Source organism: Microtus ochrogaster, chromosome 5, assembly GCF_000317375.1.
Source record: "Microtus ochrogaster isolate Prairie Vole_2 chromosome 5, MicOch1.0, whole genome shotgun sequence".
Taxonomy (NCBI): domain Eukaryota; kingdom Metazoa; phylum Chordata; class Mammalia; order Rodentia; family Cricetidae; genus Microtus; species Microtus ochrogaster.
Window position 1 is genome coordinate 77684630 of NC_022012.1, and position 24442 is coordinate 77709071.

The window sequence follows — 24442 nt, forward strand, 5'->3', positions numbered from 1 at the left end:
CTTCCCTCCCTCCCTCCTTTCCTTCCTTCCTTCCTTCCTTCCTTCCTTCCTTCCTTCCTTCCTTCCTTCTTTCTTTCTTTCTTTCTTTCTTTCCTTTCTGCAAATCCCGCCAAGCATGTGGTAGGCACTAAGCATTCTCTCTGGTGCCAGGAGTGTTTCCACTGTATGCCTCCTACCCGTCTCTAGGACTTGCCCTGCTTCCTACATTCAGCGCCAGATCCTCGCTATCCATTGCGCTCTGATCTACACACACCCAGGTTAGATGATTGGTTCCTGGGAGTTGAACCTTCCCCTCTAGGAGGGAGGGGGAGGCACTGGAGACTCAGAAGGTACACACAAGGTTGCAAGTCTAGGAAAATGAAAACTTGGAAGCTTCTCAAAGACCCCTCCCCAGCTTTACAAAGGGAGTAAGGCAGCTGGAGAGGAGATTGTGACCAACAGGGCTCCAGAGAGATTTAGCCTGCAAGTTCTCTGTGCAGAGAACTCCAGGGTTGGAACTTTGATAAACCTCGCTCATGTTGAGGTGGGTTTTCCCAAAATGCAGCTGCTTTGGATCATCTCTGCTCAACCGTACCCCTGGTAGTAATCCCAATAAAAACTCACTGGTTTTCCAAGCTGGATTTCAGTGCAATCATTAACTTTGGTCTGTGATGGGTTTCTTATCAGGAGCACACCTCTCTCTCTCTCTCTCTCTCTCTCTCTCTCTCTCTCTCTCTCTCTCTCTCTCTCTGTCTCTCACAGATATATATATCTGTGTGTGCGTGCACACACACGCGCATGATAGTTCCTGAAGAAAAGTGTGTGTCACACAGACATTAACCTATTCTCAAGAAAGTTCATCTGAGTTGTTTGTAACTTGGTACAAATGGGAGTTGCCATGCTCCTCTTCTTCGAAGACTTAGCATTTTCCACCTTGTGTTCATTATGTCAAATGACCGCAGTCATCAATTTGCAGAGGAGATAGTTTCAAGGCAGAAGACTTTCTCCATAATCTTCACCCCCAACATCTGCTGACCACCAACCTAGACTATAAATGAAGTTGGTCCTTCATTGGCTTCTTTTTTTGTGTGATCAAAACGACAAATGGAATAGACTGACCTCACAAAAGCATGTTAGTATTGCTCTTAGATTGACAACAGATAGAAACTGACATCCTACTGCCTCCTACCTAAATCTTCCGACACCTTTTACATCACTGGATAAGTCACGCTGGAATCTTTCGCCTCTCCGATGAAGCATCATCTAATCTTAGCACATGCTTCCTTCTCCTGGGCCAAAGTGCCCATCAGCCCCCTCCACTACACTTAGCTTCTATTCCTGCCTGAGACTTACCCTTGCTGTCATTTCTGCTGGGACGCTTCCTCTGATCCTCAAAGACTCATGGGGTTGGGATAGGTGCCCCAGCATGATCTCGTAGAGCCTAGTAATTCCCATGGCATGTATCATGGCTGAGTTTCCTTATTTGTTTTGTGTCTGTATGCCCCAATGATGTCAGTCTTCATTTATGATGATGTATCAAACTCCTCTCTGAGTGTTGGCCTCATAGTGAACATCTGTGGGATGTGTTCATGACCTGTCGTAGGGATTATGCTTCTAAGATATTCAATCACTCAAGTCAGAACATCGAGAGTTCCCTTCTATTATCTACTGAAATTATTATCGATCTACTATCTTCTATTATCTACTGACTGCACTGCCTTGCTGAGAAGTTCCCTCCTGGTGAGGTCACACATCTTGGGTGAAATCTGTTCTTGGCATCTGCCCTCATTGTCTCATTCTTGGGGTGTCCCTACTTCACATCAGCCTGTGAGATCACATTGGTTATTCTCTTGCATCGGGTTGGCCGGGTCGCTGCTAGGCTTTAAAGTTTCTGGTGACTTGGACTTGGTTTTGAATCAAGCTCAGACCGTGACTACCTTCACATCTGTCTGCAACTGGATCCCGACCTGTGCTCTGGTACGTATTATTCTCCATAGACTTGTTTGTCCTTTTTATGAACTCGAAGCTTTTGTCTGTATTATTTATTCCACCAAGAAGCACCCACCCTCACCCCAAGAGCTACCCATTTTCTCTCTGTAATAGTCCTTGGCTGCCTATGTTAGAACTTTTTCAGACAGTAATCTCCAGTTGGTTTAAGACAAATACAAAAGACAGGGTGGGGTGTAGCTCAGTCATAGAGTGCTTATGTAACACCCACAAAGCCCTGGGTCTGAACCCCAGCACCCCTCACAGCAGATATGATGATGCAAACCTATAATCCCAGCACTCCAGAGGTGAAGGCAGGAAGGTCAGGAGTTCAAGGTCAGCCTTATTTACTAAGTACTTATTTAATAAGTACTATATGTGTGATTCTCATCTTAGCCGTGTGGCTCCCCGTGCCAAAGATTGAAATAGTCTTTCTGTTTCTTCCAGTAACAGTGTCCTGATCATCAGTCTGGAAATCATTCTTTCATGCAGCCTGTAAGGTTGGCCTTTGGGAGTGGAAGTCTTTGTGTCCTACGAGAAAGTCCTCCATCTATTCTTTTCTTTCTTCTGCTTCTGCAGCAACTGTGTTGACTTTGTTGTGGTTTTGTTTGTTTTTCTCCCCCACCCCCACTCTTCATGATGCCCTACCCTTAGTTATTTGTTGTTTTTATATTTGACAGTAGCGGGTTGAAGGAAGGGTGGAGAACAAAGCTTTATTTTTCCCCCGGGATCTTGTGGTTCAGATAATTAACTTTTGTTCTCATTGCTAAAAGCAATAGAATATCTACCACATATTTGAGCCTTGGAGATGTGTATGTATTCAAATGCATTTTCTTAGCTATAAGCTAACTGCTAGTCAGTTTGTAAATGATCTGTATGTATGACCTATCTTTATGTCTCGTATATGTATAAAATGCAGTTTATTATGCATGTGTATAAATTGGCTAAATAGTTTTCCTTTTATAAATGATTTTTCTCATTAAAATTAGATATATTTAATTACAGTGGGGGGGGGAGCACAAGTTTGGAGGCCAGAGGACTACTTTGTGGACTCAGTTCTCTCTTTCCACCATGCAGGTCCTGGGGATTGAACTTGGGTCATCAGGCTTGGTAGCAAGCCTTGATATGCTGAGCTATCTTGTCCTCATTTTTAACTAGGTAGAGAAACTACTTACTGAATTTCAATTCATCATGTTAAGACTTCAGAGACATACTATCATATTCAGAAGTAATCTCAATCTTCTTGCTGTCAAATAAGGCCCTTTCTTATATGAACACTTCATGTCCTAAAAATGTCACTTTTCTTTTGATAGGAGCCCTACAGATAGATCTTTCAAGTTTTTATTCTGAGCTAATCAAGATGGGTAAGAGGATGCTTTTTCCCCTCTGTATTTATGGAAACATATACTCTCCACAAGATTGACTGAAAGTGGTGGGTTTGCCAAATGACCTCAGAGGCAAAGGTTCCCCTACTGCTCAAGACCTACTATTAACTGCTTCAAATGGTTCCATGCTCGATGCTCTCTCTTGCTGTAATGCTCTTAAGAGCTGGGACTTTAAAGCACCAAATCTTTGTTTCCATCGGGAAAGGGTTTCTTCTACTTCCTATGGGTGTAGAAACCCTTGCATTTTTTGCAGTGAGTTGTGGCTGCTGCTCCATTGTGCTTGCTCCATGGGTGTCTGATGCTGTGGGAAGGTAGATTTCTGTGCAGGGGTAGGAACGATTGAACTACTCATAATAAATGCAGTAGCTATAGATTTGCTGCCTAATAAATGATCCTGAATAAAGAGTTTTCAGACCATAGACACGCATTATCTCACATAGTCTATGTGGGGACCAGGAGAGACTTTTCCTTCGTGGTTCTGGCTCAACACCTCTCATGAGGTTGTCTATGTTTGTAATCAACTAAAACTCAAACAGATGCACACATATGTAAAGGATTTTCTTGATTGGATGGTTTTGTTTTGTGGTAAGGTTTCATTATGTATCACTGGCTATTCTGTGTAGATCAAGCTGATCTCAAACACACAGACATCTGTCTGCTCTGCTTCCTGAGTACTGGGATTAAAGGTGTGCACCACCACACCTGACTTTTGATTGGATCATTTGAGATAGGAAGACCCACCCTAAATCTGGACCACATGTTCTGGTAGCAGCCCACATGAAAGGGCATGAAAGAAAGGAGCTTTTGCTTTTTGCCTGTTTACTCTTGCTCTTGATGGCAAGTTCATCTATCCTGATGTTGAGGCATTCCTTTTCTGGTATTGTTAGAACACATTTCTTAGGGGTTCCCATTTTAGGGATTCTCAAGTCCAGCTGAAACATCTACCATGGACTGAACAACTACCAGAATCTTGACTTTCCCATCAGGATGGGCTATTGTTGGGCTAGTCAGACCACAACCTGTAAACAATTCTAAATATATACACACATATATATTCTATATTAATATAGCCCTTAAAGATTCATTTTGTGGGGCTGGGATCACCAAGATGGCTCACTCACACAGGTGTTTCATGGAGGCCAGGTCTATTGCCATGTACACACCTGTTTGGAGGTCCTTATGCAATTGGTCCCTCAGAGTGTGTGATGAAAGAGAGATCAAGGGAGAGGCTGCAGTGCTTCTGAGAATCCGGTTCCAGAAGTCCCAGGCTCTCTTTTCTGACATAGTTTGCTAGCAGTGAGCCGGAAGGTGTCCCTCATGCAGAGGGGAAGGGTGTTAAGCTCCATTTCTGGAGAGGAGCTGCATGAAGTCAATCGTGAACCTTTAAAAGTCATCACCAGACTGTTGATATTTCCCCCTTCGAGCCTTATCTTCAACAATGACCACACAAAGAGCAACAAAACGTAGTCAAAGACGTAGTCAGGGGTCAGTAAATGGGGAGGCGGATACCGGGGCAATTCATACAGGACTTGAGCTCTCCAACCTAACCAAATAACTGTTCTTGAAAACTCTAAAAGAGCAGAAGTTGGATATAACTGGGTTTCTTTTTCCAACTTAAAAAAAGTTTGATTTTATTTTTATGTTCATGCGTGTTCTGCTTGCACATGCATGCAGTGTCCATGGAAGCCAGAAAATGGCATTGGATCCCATGGAACTGGAGCTGCTGGAGGTTGCAAGACTCCCTGTGGGTGCTGGAAATGGAACTCAGGTTCTCTGCAAGAACAGCAAGAGCTTTTTACAGGTGACTCATTTCTTCTTCCAGCTTTTTGAGGACTACTGATGGGGGAGAGTCTTCTGGCTTGTGTTAATTTCATTGGTTAAATAAAGAGACTGCCTTAGCCCTTTAATAGGACATAAAATTAGATAGGCGGAGTAAACAGAACAGAGTGCTGGGAGAAAGAAGCTGAGTCAAGGAGTCGCCATGATTCTCCTACCAGACACAGAAGCAGGTTAAGATCTTCCCTGGTAAGACACCTCGTGGTGTTACAGACTACTGTCTTGTGTAGCCCTTACGAAGATGAGGTTGGCCAGCATGTACCTATTGCCAGGGTTTGCTCAGGGCAGGACACCAGTAAGACATCCCTACCATCAGGGCTAGAACTGTTCAGTTGTAGTTGTTCAGACTAATAGGCCAGAATGCAGGCTGCAGATGGTAAAAACTCAGGAAGAAACAGGCTGGTTCTCTTCTATTGCTAGTTGGCAAAAAACAGTCACAGATGATGATGATAAGGCTACGGAGCAGACCCCAGTGCCAAGATCAAGCCAGTGCCAAAGTCACCTGCTAAAAATCACCTCAGCAACACCGCCAAGCAGCAGAACCCTTCCATGGAATTCTCTGCTTTGATCCCTAAAGCAGAGACCAAGGTGGCTCTGGTCCCTCTGCAGCTCTAAGAGCAAAACACAAGGAAGGAAGCTCTTGGTAGCAGATGGAGAGGTTGTGGGAACAGAGATGACTGTTAGGTCACAGACTGATGCATAACACAACAAAGACAGATGGTGAGAGAGGTGCCCAGTCTACAATGGCTTATTGCCTTTTCAGCACACACCCCCGGTGTGTGCCCTTTGCACACAGCCTCTTCTGGGGCTTCTGACTTCCAACGCATTGTTTTATTTAGACGTCAAGCACAAAGTAAGTGCTCTGAGGTTGGATGCCCCGCCGGCTGAGACCACTTCATCTCTGTTCAATTTTTCAGCAGATTTCTGATACACTAATGATTAAGAGGAGCATTGGAGTGACACAATCCATGGAACTGAGCCTTGGAGAGAAGAGGGCCCATATGGATGTGAAGTCAAGGGTGCAATTTTCGCTTTAGTACATTCCTGCCTCTAAGACAACAGTGCAAGGGCCAAGTTCGAAGAAGCATAGAAATACGGATCTATTCTTCAAGATCTAAACTGGCAGGACCTGTCACTCCTAAGAGACTCATTGGGTCTGCACATCCTCTCTTTAAACGATTGTGCACCAGCCCGCCTACATAATGAACAGGGATCTGTTAAGCAGAGAGCTGTGTGCTCATAGAGCTATCTAGTTAGCTGCACTGTGACAGACTTTCCTCCAAGTACCCAGAAGGCAGAATTCCCCACCCAAATGGCTCTGAGCCCACTTCCAAGGTCCATGTGGGCTTCCCCCTAGATCCTGAGGTGTGCGTCCTTAGGCTCTTTTCTTGGCTTTAAAAATGATTAGTGAGTGTGTGCACACACATGTACCATGGTACATGTGTGGAGGTCAGAGCACAGCTCTCAGGAGTCATTGTTCTCCTTCTATCCTGGGTTCTGGAAGGTTCTTTTCACGTGCCTGAGTCATCTTGCTGGCTCCCTCCCTGGACTCTCGAAGTGCTTGTCAAATGACTGCTTTAGAGTGGGTAAAGTGGGAACGAAGCTTGGCGATGGGAGCCCAAGAGGCCACAGAGCGGTAGTTACGTTGTAGTGTGGGCCTGGATTGGTGTATTGGTTCCTTGACGTACTGTTGAAGCAATATCCCCGAGAAAGGAAGGCTCTATGCTGACTCACACAGGCTACAGTCCGTTATGGCCGGGAGTGATGGAGGCGGGAGTTTGAGTTACTGGGCCACGTTGCAATCAGTTTGGAAGCAAAGAGAGATGAATGCTTGCGCTCAGCTGCCTTTCTTCCTTTACATCGTCTGGGAATCCTCCCCATGTAGTGGTGCCACCCGCATTTAGGTTGGGCCTCCCCATCTCAGTTGATCCAGTTTCAATCAATCCTCACAGACGTGTCCATATGCCTTGCCAATGCTTGTGGGGCCTATTAGGTTGATAATGTTAATTATCACAGTGGGCTAGGAAGCACTGGGAGGAAGGCTTCTCTGCATTCTCTCTCTTTAGTTTTAGTCTGCCTGGTTCCAGCCGGGAGCTCTGAGGCACTCACCCTGTTAACAGGATTTTGAATCCCAACCTGGCCATCCAAGATATTTACTAAGTATATTTGTTAAGGCAAAAGGGTATGCGCTTTAAAATTTCACAGTATGTTAGCTTGTTTTATGTGTTTTATATATGTAGACATTGGGTAGGAGTGCTTCCATGCCTAGCTTCCTCCGAGCTCCTATACATATTGGGATCGGTTCAAGTTTTCCATTTAACTCCAAATCAGCTCCAGTTACCATGGTTTGGTAGCCTTTCACCGTCTGGCTTCTTTCTGATCTCCCCTGCCTATGAATCTATGTACCAAACTGTCCAACCTGCAGCCAGGCTCAGCTCAAGGGCTTTTATCTTTATTCTGGTCCATATTATTTTTCTCTGAAAGGCTTCCATTTCTGCCTCTCATTTATAAAGGCCAACCTACTATTTCACCACCCAGCTTGAGCTTCACAGCCGCCTCTCTCCCCTCTGGATTTTTTCTCACAGCTTTTGTCTGAACCAATTTGTGGTTCTCAGAGTGTGCAGTGGTGTGTGGACATTTTTCTTATTACGCACAAGGTGTGGGATAAGATAAGGGGCCATCAATAGTCAACCATTTTCAAACTGGGAGAGAGGACTTTTTTTTTTTAAACGGTAGCTATAAAATTAAAAGAGCACAGGCAGGTACTAAAGGAAGCCACCCTTAGCATTGTCAGTGTGCTTCAGAGAGGCCATTGGGGGAAATGTCCCATCAAAGAGATCATTTGTCTATTATAGGAAAGAGGTCTTTTGAAGCCGAGAAAGCAGCAGATTGTGTGGGCAAAAGCAGCACTGGAGTGGGGGAAAGCAGTGAGAAAGTGGAGATCACAAATCCACTTCAACGTTCTCAAAGAGCGGGATCCTTGGAAGGATAAGGCAGCTGGAGTGGGTAGGACAGATGGGGCAGTCTTGTTCTGTTCGAAGAATAGGAGCTACTGCGTGTGTCTGGGGAAGGAAGGAGTCAGACACTGGTAATGGGGGAAGCGGATCGAACAGTGTAGGCCTGGCTGAGATCCAGTGCACCACGACGGGGTTAACCTTGAAAAAGAGTTAGGGTACTTTTTTACTGAGGACAAGGGAGGCTAGGGGAAGATGACGGCTACAGGGTAGGCAAAATAATGAGAGAAGGGCTTAAGTGTGGGAGAAATGGCTGCCACCGTAAAGGAAAGGCTAGGGAAGCCCAATTTCTGAGGCCAGTCCTGATAGTAGCAGTTTTCGTCCATTCCTTTCACATTTATTCAATGCCCTGCCTGTGCCAAACACTGCTGGGCCCTAGGTCCGCAGAGAAACATGTTGTCGTGTAATCTGGGGACTTGTTAGGTTAGCACGCCAGTGAGATTTCGTTTCTACTCTTGTAGAAGACTTTAAGTTTAACGCACAAATGAATGGGAAGGGTCCTTTGTTAGACGAGATTTACTGGGTTGGAGCTTGAAGCATCCATGATAATGTCGCCTAATTTGAGGTAAAAAAGTGAGAGGCCGAAATAGGGAATCTACATTAAAGGGGGAAGACAGACGAGGGTAAACTGAGGCTGTAAGTCTTCAGGCTGATAGATGAGACTTCCCTGTTTACTTCAGATAGCAGTGTAAACAAAGGTAACAGCGCCTCAGTTTACCAGCATCAAATTCAGCTTTTCCGCTAGAGCAGGACGCTCTACGGCGGCCGAGCAGGTCCAAACTTAACCCAAACCGCGTCACCTAAACTACCTTGCAAACAAACGCCCAGGTTCTTCAGGTCAGCAACACCTTTTTGCCCGCTTGTTATTGATGAGAGGCGGGGAGAACCACCTTTTCCCTTTTGCAATTGGTCGCAGTAAGCTTTGAGTCACGCCTTCCGCGCTGCCATCGCTGACAGGTTCCTGGGACTGTCACTCAAGGAGTCTCCGCCTCTCAACATGGGCCCGCCCTTCAATATGGCCCCGCCCCGTGGTGGCCCCGCCTCCTGCATCGCTGCTAACTGGCTTCCGGGGCTGTCGCTCGAGGAGTCTCCGCCCCTCCGTGGCCTCGCCCCTCACCGTGGCTGGGATCTCGCGTGAAGAACCGCGGGCACGGCGGCGGCTCGGCTGCCCGGTAGCGCGCGGAGCGGGCGGGCTCTCTCACACGAGCGCTTCTTCGCCGAGAGCTTGGAGCTGCGGCAACGCAGGCCTGGGCCGCCGTGTCTCCGCCGCCCACTTCAGTTTTCCTCGGGGATCCGGGGTCCCGCTAGTCCGCCGAGGCGCCTCAGGTGAGGGTTGCTCTGCAGGTCGCGCCTAGGAGGCTACTCGGGGCGGCCGTGGCAGGCGGGCTCGCGACGGGGGCGGCTCCCGGGGATGCCCGGCGCTCCGAGTGCGGGGATCTCAGTGACGCGGCGGGGACCGGGGGTCCCGGAGCTCCTTCGGCTTTGGGGTGGGGGTGGGTGGCCGCCCGGACGGTCCAGGGTCTCTAGGGTCGCGGGAGCGCTGCCCGTGTCTTGAGAGCCCGTGTGCTGGCATCGCGCGGTTCCGGGACGAGGGGACCATTTCTGAAGATCCCGGGCACTTGGGGGGCGCAGAATACATTTTAGCCAGGTCCTGAGGGCACGGGAAGCTACGAGCGGGGAGGGGGTCTGCTTGACATTCCTGAAGTAAAGCAGGAGGGTGTTCGGGTTCCGGAGACCAGTGTTTGTTTGAGGTCGCCTTATGGTGATAGGGCGCTGCCTCTGTCCCTCCCGGGCTGGAACCGACTGGGTGGGTGTGGGTGGGGGCGGGAGCGAGCCAGGGGAGACCGGCGTCTGTATTGGGGTTTCTGCTTCGCCCAGAGGGGGGCGGTAACTGTGCATGACGGTCCCCAGTCCTTTTCGGGGCGACGGAGAGAGTGATCTTGCCGTGTGGGCGCGGCTCAGCAGGCTCTGAGTCTCCAGGGGTGCCAGACCTGGGTTCAGGAGCCACTCCATGGCACTACTTGTGGTTTTCGGTATCTAACGGTTTCTTGGTCTCTTTCCTTTAGATGAGATTTGACTCAGTGCTTAGTTGGAAGATTGATCGGGGCAGTTGCCTAGTTGGAGACACAGTGGGTTTGTTCTGCTGTTTTCTTTGCCCCGGGATCCCTTTGGGGACGCGCCGGAGCGGAGAAGCGATACCCGACTTGGGCATGCTGTCTGGATGGGTTTTTGTTGTTGTTTGTTTTTTGGAGGCGAGTATCCGAAGGTTGAGGGAGGATTTAGTTCCTGGAGTAGGGACGGCTGTGCGATTTGGACTTTTCTGTTTCATGGTCCTGCATGGTTTAATGTGTCCTGAATTTGCCTGAGTCTTAGGCAGTCAGATAGTGCCAATAAGTGACCTTTCTATACAGCATTTGTGGAAGAGGGGTCTCAAAGCCGGATTTCCGTAAAAGCAGCGTTGGCAACCTGTTAAGAATGGCCTATCGAGCCCTTTTAGAGAATCCTGGTACATAAGTTTTTCTGGAATTTAGATCTTACAGAGTCCTTGATGACTCTGCCAGACTTAGGTGGAATTTAAAATGGCTTCTATGTATCTGTCCATGAGTGATTTAAAAATATGTGTCAGAGTGTCTGTGCATTTGCCTGACAGTTGTCCTGGTTAGGCAGTCTAATGTCATCTTAGTCTGAGGAAACATTACTGTGGATCAGGCACTTTACCATGCGCAGGAAATACAATGTAAGCAGAGCGATTGAAGCAAAGAAGTTTGCTTTGCCATTTTGTCAGTTTTTTAAAAAGGCATTTCTTTTGCCTTTAAATCAGAAAGGTTAGGAAGAAGGTACTGAAGGTTTGCATTTTGCAGTCATAAGACAAAGCAACCAAGAGAATGTATCGAATGATAGTAGGTCTTGGGGATGGGATAGGTTGGTTTTCATTTTCTCACACAATGTACTGGATTGGCTTTTATGTCCATCAAAACTGAAAATTGAGAAAGTATTTGGTTGAAACCAAAGCCTAAAAATTTCAAGTAGATCAACATCTTCAAACTGTTTTTTGAGAGAAAGACAAATGACAAAGTAGGCAAAATCCTGAAGCATTAAATTCTTTTTTTTGAAAAGCTTTCAGACTTCATAGATGGACTCATCTGCAAAGACTGGCTCATCTGCTAGATGGCATGATGCTGATTGGAGGTGCAGCGATTGCTGTAATGCATCCTACATGGAGAAGGAAGCAACACATAAAGAAAATCATTAAATTCTGATGTTGTGAGGAAAAACCACTGTCCTTGAGAATCAGATTATTTTCCTTAAGTAACTTGCAAGTAATATTGACATTTGGTGTGATAACCAGGTCAGCTCTCTGCCTTCAGAATTATTTTTTCAAAAATTAAATTATGATTAGTAGAGTTTGGGTGTTAAGTAAATGTTGTCTCTTTGAAAATGTGTTTATGATGTAAGCATGAAGAAAATCTGTAGCAACACAAATGGAATTTATTATGTTTGGAGCTGTCTTTAGGAGGTGGATGCGTGGTGGAGAGCCATCTGATTTCATACTTGAACATTCCTTGAATCCATTTCAGTGAGCAGCTTACATGAAAATTAGATAAGTCCAAAAATGCAAACAGTTTGAACACTGCAAGTTTGTGGATTATACAGTTTTTTCAGGCTTTTGTTAATGTTGCCACGTCTTTCTGTTTGTACTAATGAAAAAAAGATAGTTACCTAAAAGTTATGGGGGGAGCACAACAAAATAAAAAAGACGTACAGCTAAATGTTAAAAACACTTCAAAATACTGGTTATTTGATTATATATAAAGGTGTGTGTGTGTGTGTGTGTGTGTGTGTGTATGTGGTGGGAGAGTGCTCTTGTGTTGACTTAAGGACAATATTCTTTGGCCAAATATAGTCATATTTAATAGATATGTTTTTCTTGTTAAGCATATAAGCCATAAAAATGGTTTTATAGTTTCATTATTACAGTACTGAAAATGAGAGTACCAAAGTGGGTTTTGAATTATCATTCAAAATTCTACAATCATAACATACACTAAAGCAATCTCTAGAAATGTATGGCATGCATTCTTGTCTTCACTGTACTGCTAATAGTGTCACCTTTGATAATTCTTAGTGTCACAGGGTCTCGGTTTCTGTGTGTAAGCGTATATGTAAATAATGGATGCAAGAGAAACCCTGTCAATAATCTGTACAAACCTCAGTTCCAGGGATTGTACTGCATCCATTTTTGTGTTACAGATCCTGTAATGTAACATGTACAAAAAGCGGAGAGAGATAATTTACATATATATATTACACATCTGATTTCAGAAGCTTCCTTATAGAGATAGATAGTATTTAATTCTAGAATATACATTCATGAAGGTAAATACTTTTCTTTGGATCATTTAACTTTGCATATTACAGCACTCATTGTTTTTAGCATTTTGGTTTTTTTGTATCTGATTCTTTACTCTGTGGTAGAATACTGTGCAATAATGTTATGTTCTTATTTAATTCTGGCCCTAGGCTTGACCCCTGTATTCTATCCCTTATACTGCTTCCAACATAATGCGGATCTCATTGCTCCTTACTTAACACCCATTGTTCTTTAGCTCCAGGATTTAGTTCTGTCATTACAAGGCCTTTCATCATCCCTTCGGCTCATCTGCATTTTCCCCACCATAAACCTCAAGCTCCAGTTGTACTAATGAGAGCTGTTTACTGAATGAACCATTAGATTCTTCAGTTAGATTCTTTCTTCTGCTTAGCATGCCTTCTCTTATTGCTGTAAAAACTGACTTTTTTTTTTTATTTCTTGAACTTCACACTATGCATTTTTGATCTTTTTCTCTTCTCTGGCCCTTCCTCTTCCTATCTCCCTGGGTTATTCACTCAGATCATCTTCCTAATTCATTCTCTTAAATTTATTAGTTTGCTACATTGTTTCTTTTTCTGGATTCAAAGACAGGCTTATATTTGCTGTTCATTTTTGAATCCCTCTTGCTTGTTTACACATACTTGGATCTCATCTTACATATTTGAAATCTAGAAGCCAAACTCAGTGTCTTCATAGTGTCCAAGATTAATTAATCTCACATGTCAGACTTGTCCTACTTTTCTAAACTCATCTTCCTCTAGATTATCTCCTCCTGTCTTACCCACAAACTGATATCAGGGCTGTAGGCTTTAGCCTCGTATTAACAATGGTTTAGCTTTGCATTTTACAACAATCTTACTGGTTTTTTGGGTTTTTTTTGGTTTTTTTTGTTGTTTTTTTTTTTAGCACTCTTGTGTTTTGTATCTGATCCCTTGCTCTGTGACAATACCTGTGCAGTGATGTTATGTTCTTATTTAATTCTGGGTAGAATGAGCAGCTCTCTAATCATTGGCCCTAGGCTTTGACCCCTGTATTCCATCCTTACACTGCTTTCAACAAAATGCGGATCTCTTCAATAGAGCTGTATATTCATAAAGACATTCTATATGCAATAGTGGTTGAAAGTTTCCTTAGAGTCACATACCCAGCCTATTTGTAAGATATTTTCTGCTGAACTAGTTGTGAACACTGGTGTGAAGCAATTATTTGAACCAGGAATGATGATGATGCTACACACCCATTAGCCCAGTACTGAGGAGTCTGGGGCAAGATTTTGAGTTTGAAATCATCCTGGGCTAAATAGTGAGAGAAACTTGGTCTCGAAAAACAAAAACCCTGGTGTTTAAAAGGAATACTATGATTCCTGATTTTCCCTCCAAGAAAAGTGATGCTGAGGATCTTAGAGTCTTAAGGACAGGCTCAGAGAAAATCCAGAACTTGGATCATTGTCATGTGGGGACACCTCGGTCATCTCCATCCCTAATCTTGTTATTTTTTCCCTTCCTTTTCTTTCTTTCTCTTTCTCTCTCTCTCCCTTTCTTTCTTTCTTTCTTTCTCTTTCTTTCTTTCTTTCTTTCTTTCTGTTTTTTAAAAGTCTCTTCACAGATTACTGAGTTATTAGTATCACGTTTACCAGTAATCTCCTATGTGCCTTATGTGACTGTATGCCAACTAAGAGGGTTACAAAAAGGGCATAAAACCTAATCATTTCCCTGAAGGGACATGGCTGTGTATTTGAATGAAGTCATCTTCTAGTTCATTGGTTCTCAATCTTTCTAATGCAGCGACCCTTTAATACAGTTCTTCATGTTGTGGCAATCACCAATCAAAAAACTATTTCATTGCTACTAAATAATTGTAATTTTGCCTGGCGGTAGTGGTGCACGCCTTTAATCCCAGCAATCGGGAGGCAGAGATAGGCGGATCTCAGTGAGTTCGAGGCCAGCCTGGTCTATAAGAGCGAGTTCCAGGATAGGCTCCAAAGCTGCAGTGAAACCCTGTCTCAAAAAACAAACAAACAAGCAAATAATAATAAGTGTAATTTTGCTACTGTTATGAATCATAATGTAAAAATCTGATATGTGACCTCAACCACAGGTTGAGAACTACTGTTCTAGTTCTTAGTGCAGGATTGCTTTCTAATGGCTAGCTTAATGAATTTATATATATATATATATATATATATATATATATATATAAAACGTCTAATCAAGTAAAGATACTGAACATTTATGACATCATAAACTTCTTCATTCTCTTTCTTAGTTAGTACTTTCCAAAGGTAATTTACCTTTCTCATCACCATCAGTCTAGATTGGATTTTCTCTTGAACCACAAAAAAAAGCAAGTTTTTTTTTTAATGGTTTTCTTTATTTAGCCTAGTGTCTATAAAATTCTTTTTTTTTTTTTTTGAAATAGGGTTTCTGCATGTAGCTCTGGCTGTCCTAGAACTCATTCTGTAGACCAGGCTGAGCTCAAACTTATGGAGATCCATATGCTTCTGCTTCCCAAGTGCTGGAAATAAAGGTGTATGCCTCCACTGCCTGGCTTTATTCTTTTTTTTTTTTTTTTGGGGTTTTTCGAGACAGGGTTTCTCTGCGGCTTTGGAGCCTGTCCTGGAACTCATTCTGTAGACCAGGCTGAGCTCAAACTTATGGAGATCCATATGCTTCTGCTTCCCAAGTGCTGGAAATAAAGGTGTATGCCTCCACTGCCTGGCTTTATTCTTTTTTTTTTTTATTTTGAGACAGGGTTTCTCTGTAGCTTTGGAGCCTGTCCTAGAACTAGCTCTTGTAGACCAGGCTGGCCTCTAAATCACAGAGATCCGCCTATCTTGGCCTGCTGAGTGCCGAGATGAAAGGCGTGTGCCACCACCACCCGACCTTCATTCAATTTTTAAAATTAGCAACAGTTTATTTTTGTTCATTGCTGTATATTGTACCTTTGTTTGTGTACATATGTACCTATTTTGTTGCTGGATATTTGGATTGTTGGCAGTCCTTAGCTGTTAGAAAAAACAGCTACTGAAAACAATTTTGTACATGTGTTTTAATGGGCATGTAGATTCATTCCTTGGCTATAACCAGGAGATACTTTCAATATACTTGTCACACAAGCACCCATAGAGTATACATACAAGGTTCTGAGCTGTAAAAGCTTTATATAGGTCTCCAGATTAGCAATGAGGTATTTGTAGTAGGTCGCTTCTCTGCATGATCTCATCCAGAGTCCAGATGGTGATCTGCCTAGAAGAAGGCTAGTCTATTTGGGCCTGTATCTTTTGCCTTCATCTCAGCCCCTCCACCCTGATATCTAGGATAGGAAAAAGAGGCATGATGAGGGAGAGTCTTCTGTTTTGTGTTAATTTCATTGGTTAAATAAAGAGACTGCCTTGGCCCTTTAAGAGGACAGAAAATTAGGTAGGCGGAGAAAACAGAACAGAATGCTGGGAGAAAGAAGCTGAGTCAGTGAGTTGCCATGATTCTCCCACTCCAGACAGACGCAGGTTAAGATCTTCTTTGGTAAGCCACCTCGTGGGCTACACACATTATTAGAAATGGGCTAGTCCAGGTGCGAGAGTTAGCCGAGAAAAGGCTAGATATAATGGGCCGTGTTTAAAAGAATACAGTTTCCGTGTAATTATTTCAGGGCATAAGCTATCCATGCAGGCGGCCGGGTGCCAGAGACGCAGCCCGCAGCTCCCTATTACAACAGAGGCATGAGCATATTCCCATTGGAGTGTTCTGGAAGGATGCCGATTTCTATGCTGCCTGAATTGAATATTAGTTTTTAAAAACTTTTAATTTGATAAACAGAAGGTTTTACTTTGTATTTCTTTGATTATAATGAAATTGAACATCATAAATTGACTTTCTTTCTTTCTGTCTCTCTCTTTCTTTCTTTCTTTCTTTCTTTCTTTCTTTCTTTCTTTCTTTCTTTCTTTCTTTTTCGGACGGGGTTTCTCTGTATAGCCCTGTCTTGGAACTTGCTCTGTTAGACTAGGCTGGCTATGAACTCACAGAGATCCACCTGCCTCTGCCTCCTGAGTGCTGGAATTAAAGGCATGTACCACCACTGCCCAGCCATAAATTGACTTTTAAAAGAACAATTAAATGTTAAAATAGTTACAAGAAAGATTTTAAAAAGAATTCCTCAAGCATTGTCTTAGGGGATATTTCAAACTAGAAAGCTCATTGTGTGACCCAGGCTGACCTCCAACTCAGATCTGTCTGACCCTACCCAGATAAAAGTGTGTACCATCACTCCTAACTCATTTTCCCCTAAAATAGAGAAAATTATTGAATGGTTATCACAAAATTATAAAATTTCAAAGGTCTGAGTCTCAGCTGCAGTCACTATTATCTCGTTTTTGTGTGTACTACACAGATAGTAGATGTTCATGTGTATGCATCCATTCCCCAGGATGCTCAAGGATTAATTATGGATGCCCCACAGATACCACTATCTATGAATAATGGCTTGTATACAAAGTTGTATAGTGCCCAAGTTGTCTTCTCTAGGTTACTTATTAGCACCTAATATAAAAGCTATACAAAAAGGTATTAGATTCTATTGTTTGGGAAATAATGATTAGAAAAAAGTCTGTACATGTTCATTCGGTGTATGGTTCCCCCCAGTACTTCCAACCCTGGGTTGGCTGAATCTTCAGTGTAAACGAGTAGATATGGATCACTATGGATGTAATGTATGTGTGTACATGTGTTAGTGTGTGCATATAAGTGTTTATGTACGTAACGTGTGTGTCTATGCATATGTGTGTGTGTGTGTGTGTGTGTGTGTGTGTGTGTATATATATATATGCCAGAATATGAGATGAATTTTAGAGAACATTCATCTAAAATACTGACTGGTTTAGATGTGGTATGGTATATCATATCGTGTACTAAAAATTAGGAAGGGTCTAAAAATGATTAGTATTTGGCTAGTGGCCCAGAAGGAAGAAAAGCAGGGTCTGGCAGCATTTGGCAGTAATTTTCTATAAGACAAGTGGCCTTAGCTCTTTTTATTATTAGATCAATTCTTTGACAGTAGCACTTCTGTTTATAGTACCGATTCTGTAGTACTATTCTTAGAAGGAAAGCCAATTTTAAAAAGTTAGACAGTTGATATCTAAAAGAAATTATTTAAAGTACAAAAGGTATGCAGAAGAACATTTAGGGATAAAACTCTATATTAGACATTTTAGTATTTCTTTGCTTGTAGTTAAGTTTTAGCAGAATTTTCATGATATTCTTAGTTAATAGTGAGAGTTTGAGGTAGAAAAATTGCAAATAAAAGCCATCATTTTCCTAAACTCTTATTTGCCTAATTAAAAAGCTAATCAGCCCTTGGTATAAACATTTTAAAGTAGTATTTCTATAAGATTTTCATGCTAGTAATATAGTAGTAATTTTGTATCATACATCAAAGATTGTTTTAAGCTTGACTTAAATGTGATTGCTTAATAAGTGGTTTGAGCAGTAAGAGTCAGATGGGGAATGAAGAGATGGCTTAATAATTAAGAGTGCTTACAAAGGACCTGAGTTGAGTACCCAACACCCATGACAGGTGGCTTACAACTAACTCCAGCCCCAGAAAATCTGATACACTTTTATGGCCTTTTATGGGCACTTAGACACACATGCATATATCCCCACATAGTAAATAATAAATAATAAAATATGCCTTTTTAAAAAAGTTTTCATTGGAGTCTAGAGTGTTTTAATAGTTTAGGGAGAAGATACTTGCTTTGTCAGTAAGTTTTTTTTAAGTCCTCTGTTTCTAAAAATAAAATTTAGGGGTGATTTATTTACTTAAAACTATCTTGCGTGACTCAAGATCAGTAGGAATAATATCAGGTGTCCTGTTTACTGGAATTTATGTGTCCTATTCAAAATGGATAATAAAGTGGTGGGGCCTCTGAAGGAATTTATACCTAATAGAAATTTGTAATATTTGGGGGAGTTTTCCAAAAAAAATTTGTTAGAGGTAGAAAATGTTCATACATTTTTTAATGTTCAATTTTTGTTGTTGTTTTGAGACACAGTTTCTCTATGTTGCCTTGGCTCTTCTGGAACTCATTGTGTAATTCAGGTGGCTTCAAACTCAGAAATCTGCCCCTGAGTGCTGAAATTAAATGTGTGAGCCACTACCACCCAGCATTAGTCTTCTATTTTGAAACTGTATGTTTTTGTAAAATTGAATAGTGTAGAGAATTTCTTTTGCCATATACCTACCACTTGGCATCCCCTAAAGCTAGCAACTTAGTTTGTATATTTATCAAAACCAAGAAACGCAGAACAATTTTGAAAAAGGAATTCAACAACTTTTGGTGGGAATACCTGCTACATATAAAGTGTGTTAACTGCTGAAGTGTACAATGTTGGAAAACAAGCAAAGGTTGAATATAATATTATTAACAAACTGGTAAGTTTGGTGTCCTTCCTTGAACCGATTATTAAACATGTATTGTTTGTATTTACAAAGAAGGTTCCGATCATTAGGAATCTAAAAGAATTAGAACAGGTTCTGACGGTGTCTCTTCTTTCCAGGCCAGGGTAGATAAACTGGTAGGGACAGCAGAACTACTGTGGCAGTACATATCAGAATTGGAGTTCTCATATGACCTAGACACTGGCTTAAGTGTTTTATATATGTCATTTTATTTAGTTCTCATTTATAGACAAAGAAAGGTACCTCTAAAGATACACATAGCATTTGACAATTCTGTTGTTTTTGTAAGCAAGTTAAAAAGTATGTCTTGAATAATAACACAGGTAGGTACTTGTAATTTATTAAAAGACCCTATCCAAAGTTTAATTGTTAAAATGAAGCAGCAGGGTCTAGAGAGATGACTCAGTAGTTGAAAAGCATTTACTGTGAAGCACGAGAATCAGAGTTCAGATCTCAGCACCCACGTAACAAGCTGATGACTCTTGCTCGCTCTTGTAACCCCCAACACTAAAGGGTATGGAGACATGAAGATCTCTGGGGTTCCATGGTTGCCAGTCTAGTCAGAGGGAGACATAAGCTTCAGGTTGAGTAAGAAATACTGTTCCAAAGGAACAAGGTAGAAAGTGTTAGAAGACAACACCAGAAGCCTTCCTGACATCTACATCCACACACAGGTATGTACACCAGTATGCATATGCCACACTCACACATACTTACACACAAATGAAATAGCAGCACATTCATTCTTAGTGGCATGCCTTAAGATGCTTTCTTCACCCATACAGAAGGTTTTTGGCTTTTTTTTGTTTTTTGTTTTGTAATGTCTGTCTTTCAGAATTAGAGTACTAGTTCATATACAGAATCAGGATCCTCATCTAATCATATTTTTAATAATTTGAACAATAGCCTGTATTTAAGAAAATATTTGAAACATTTGAATTTGATGCATAGGTTTTTGACAAGGCTGTGCTCTACAATTAAGGACTTTAAAGACTTCACAGATACAGAGTAGGAGATTTAGAGGGCAAACACCAGCGCTTTTGTTTCTTTCTATTTATCAACTACCTCCCTCCCTCCCTCCTTACCTACCTATCTACTTTATCTATCTATCTATCTATCTATCTATCTATCTATCTATCTATCTATCTATCTAAAGCAAAAAAAAGTGTTTCTAACTTGAGTGTGACTTCTTGTTTGAAGGTAATGTGTCTGTGGTTTAACTATCTCCAAAGTTAACGTCTACTTCAACTCCATTGATTTGTCTATTGTCTAGAACATATTTATTATCATTTTCTTTTTTGCATTAGCTTAGGTTTTTAATTCTCTTTGCCATATTTTAAAGAGGACATTAGTAATTTATTTGGAGAACAATCATAAAGGAAAGATGTTTTGAAACAGATACTTGGAAAGTAATCAAGGTATTTCATGTTGTTCATCCAGTAAGAAAGACTTCAGTGGGATAGTGGTAATGCTTTTTAATTTGGGTACTTGGATAATGTCTAAGGTGCTTCCTGACTCAAGTCTGTAATTTTGTGAAACATACAAACTTGAGTGGTACTCAGAGGATTAAATATACCTTGCATTCCCAGAGGAGGTAAGTAGGGACAAGAATGAAGGTTAGAAGGGGGTAGATGGGAATTTGCTTCATAATGAAGACCTTCTCAGCAGTTTAAATGAAAGTAAAGAACTCTTTTCTTCATGTGCATTAAAACACCTGCTGCATAGTGCTTGCTTCTTTAAGGAGTGTTCCAGTTCCAACCTGGTTTTGTAATTATTGTTATTTTAAAAATTTCTTCATCAACTATAATGCCAGTTGCCAAAACTTTCTCTTAGGCACTTACTTTCATTTACTTGTAACATTTATGAATTTATCTAATATCACATATTAATAGGGACATCTGTACTTATCAGTCTCTGAAATTAGGCCTTATGGTTTGTTAACTATTATATTTAAAAGAAATGCGATCCTCCTGCTTCCGCCTCCTTAATAGCTGTGATTAAGGTCTGTGCTACCAGACTTAGTTCATCCCTATATTCTTAATATTATCCTCCCACAATTAAAATTTTTGATTACATTTACTTATTGTGTAGGAGGTGTGTGTGGGTTGTGGGGGTGTTCAGAAGACAACCTTTAGGAGTTGGTTCTCTCCTTCCACCTTGTGTGTTGTCAGGGGCTTCGTTGTAAGCACTTTCCCTGTTGATCAGCTTTCCTCGTTTTTGATTGTTTCTCTGTCCATGCCAGTGTCTTTGTCTTTTTTTTTTTTACCTTGTCATACTAGTATAAACAAATAATTTAGTGAAAAAGATAGAATGTATTTTAGTGTGTTTGAGAAATATGTCTATAATTGAGCTGTAGTGGAAGTTAGTTTACAGTCATCAGTTGATCCTCTACTCCCTGTAAATTCTTTATCATGCTTAATGGGGAGTCAGCACTTAGCCTGCCTTAAAATCAAACCACTATTGTCATCTATTACCATTGACTTTTACTCAGGGAAAACATGGGACAAGTATAAAAGCACTCTTTGCCTTCAGTGACTCTAATGGCTTCCACTATGAGAAGATTTTGTTGCTACTTCATCTGGGGTGGAAGCGGGGTAGGGTTGTGGGTGTGTGTCAGGTATCCCTGCAATGTAAATTGCTATTCTTCAGTTACTATTTTACTTAAAATTTAAAAATAAAATATCTTGTGTGAATTTGCTGAGCATACATCTACTAGAAAAATATCAGAACTAGGTGTATAATGTTGTGTTATACTATCATGTAACACTATATTCATTTGCTCATATTTAGAAGCCAAATTTCTAGCATGTATTAACGTAATTGTACTAATGATAGCTGGTGATTCAGTCACTGGAAAAGCCAAATATGGCATAAGGTTATATTTTCATCGTCACATACGTTATTATATCTTAATGGGAGTTAAATACTAGTGTGATCTGGTAGTTTTCCAGGAAACTTCTTTTAAAGTCCTTTTTCACACTGTAATATAGACTACAAATAAAAGCTGTTTTTACATTGCTGATCTGCTGCTGCTGCTTCTCCTTTTCCTCCTCTTCCTTCTTTCTTCTTCTTCCTCCTCCCTCCTTCCCTGCACCAAACAGCAGACACTGGTGCAGTGGAAGGGCCCAGAGAATAGGGGAGTTGGGGAAGAAGGATCTTCTGGTGTTCCATGGAGTATTTGGCAGTAGTCTTAGGGCTGTGGCCATGGGGCTCATGGAGGTAAAGCTGAAGACAGAGAGTGGATCCTGGTCACCAAGCTGGGCCACTTGGTTAAGGACATGAAGTTCAACTCCCTGGAGGAGATCTACCTGTTCTCCCTGCTCATTAAGGAATCTGAGATTATTGAATCCCCGCCCCTGGGCATGTCCCTAAAGGATGAGGTTCTAAAGATCATGCCAGTGCAGAAGCCAACTTGGGCTGGCTTGTGGACTAGGTTCAAGGCTTTTGTCGCTATTGAGGACTACAGTGGTCATGATGGTCTTGGTGTTAAGTGCTTCAAAGAGGTAGCCACTGCCATTTGAGAGGCCATCATCTTGGCCAAGCCTTTTGTTGTCCCTGTGTGGAGATACTACTGGGGGAACAAATTGGCAAGCCCCACACTGTTCCTTGCAGAGTGACAGGCCAGTGTGGCTCTGTGTTGGTACATGTCTTCCCTGCCCCCAAAGACACTGGTATAATCTCTCTCTTGTGCCCAAGAAGCTACTGATGATGACCAGTATTTATGACTGCTACACATTAGCCAGGGGCTGCACTGCCACCCTCAGCAACTTTGTCAAGGCCACCTTTGATGCCATCTCTAAGACCTACAGCTACCTGACCCCCAACCTCTGGAAAGAGACTGTGTTCACCAAGTCTCCCTAACAGGAATTCACTGACCACCTTGTAAAAACCCACGGCAGAGTGTCTGTTCAGAGGACCAAGGCTCCAGCTATGACCACCAAATAGCTATGACCACCAAATAAGGGTTTTTATATGATAAAAATAAAGTGAATTAAGCCTTTAAGAAACATAAAACAGCTATCGCTACATAAATTTATTGTTAAGCACACATAATTTTAACTTCTAAAGTCAGCCAGTGATTTTGAAGGTATACCATTAAGTTGTCTTTATTATCACAGCACCCTGTTGCCTATTACTTTATTCCCAATACTTTAACAGTGTCTAATACATAGCAGGTGCCACATGCTGTATTAGTGAGTTTATCAGTGACTGACTGAAGTCATATGAAGATACCAAAGATCTAAGATAGAAGAATTGGGTAATCGTGTTTTCTCCATCTCTGCAGGAAGTTTATTTCTCTGTTTTGTCTCAGCATGCCATATTTGCCCAAACCAGAAAGTTGTTAGGGTTGGCTTCCAAGATTTAGCTGACAATGATAAGAATGTTAGTTTCACCCAGTGGTGGTGACACATTCCTTAAATCCCAGTACTTGGGAGTCAGAGGCAGGTGAATCTAAGTTTGAGTACAGCCTGGTCTACAAAGTAAGTTCCAGGATGCAAAGGGCTACACAGAGAAACCCTGTCTCTAAAAACAACAACAACAACAAAAATAGAAATAAAATTTTAAAAAGTTAATTTCTGGGGCTGGAGAGATGGCTCAGTGTTTATGAGCACTGGCTGTTTTTCCTGAGGTCCTGAGTTCATTTCCCAGCACTCATGGCAGCTCACAACCCTCTGTAACTGTCATCTCATGTGATTCTCATCAACTCCAGGGCCCTTTTCTGATGTTCAGACGTACATGCAAACAAAACACCTATATACATAAAATACAGAGACAAAAGAGTACTAGTTTCCGAGAGCCAGAATACTCCTTGTCAAATTGAACTATGACAATGAGAGAAGTAGGTTTCAAAGCAGAATCAGAAGCAGTGTTTTACATTTGCTTGTGTTGTATATGGTGAACATAAATGAGGTCAATGAAATGAAATACCACTATTTGTTTACTACATCAAGAAAATATATTAGGAGTACACCTGCTTTTTTAATAATTTCACTGAGGTATAGTTGACATAAATTCCACGTATTTAAAGCATACAGTTTAATAATTTTTTTCAGAGATATCTTTGAGTACTTGGAAACCTTTGTATTCAGGGTTGTAAATAAACCTACCATCTCCAGAAATGTCTAGATGTAATCCTTCTGTTAAGTCTCTTCATGTACCCATATCCAACCAACTCAGATCACTGGCCTGCCTTTCGTCAGTAGGTGGTTTTGCATTTTCTCCAGTTTTATATGAATGTAATCAGTCAGATACCATGTAATTTGGGGAAGAGCGATCTGTCTCTTATTTTATTTGACATAATTACTTTTAAATTCTCTGTTGTCTGTCTCATTGATTTCTTCTGGTACTGATGTTTGTCTCACTATGTTGCTTGGTCTGGCACTGTGTAGCCCAAGTTGGACTCACAATCTCTTTAT

At 41.7% G+C, this 24442-nt stretch overlaps 1 protein-coding gene and 1 pseudogene across 2 annotated transcripts in view; both read left to right on the forward strand.

Moving 5' to 3' along the window:
- Nucleotides 1–9357: 9357 nt before the first annotated feature.
- Glce (glucuronic acid epimerase) overlaps nucleotides 9358–24442 on the forward strand; it is a 65395-nt gene continuing 50310 nt past the window's right edge. Inside the window, exon 1 of one of the 2 annotated variants that reach the window (XM_026779280.1) lies at nucleotides 9358–9526. The gene's annotated coding sequence lies outside the window, so the exon portion shown is untranslated. The remainder of the gene's footprint in view (nucleotides 9527–24442) is intronic. The other variant, XM_005347803.3, reaches the window with a different exon arrangement.
- LOC101988509 lies at nucleotides 10676–22896 on the forward strand (annotated as a pseudogene).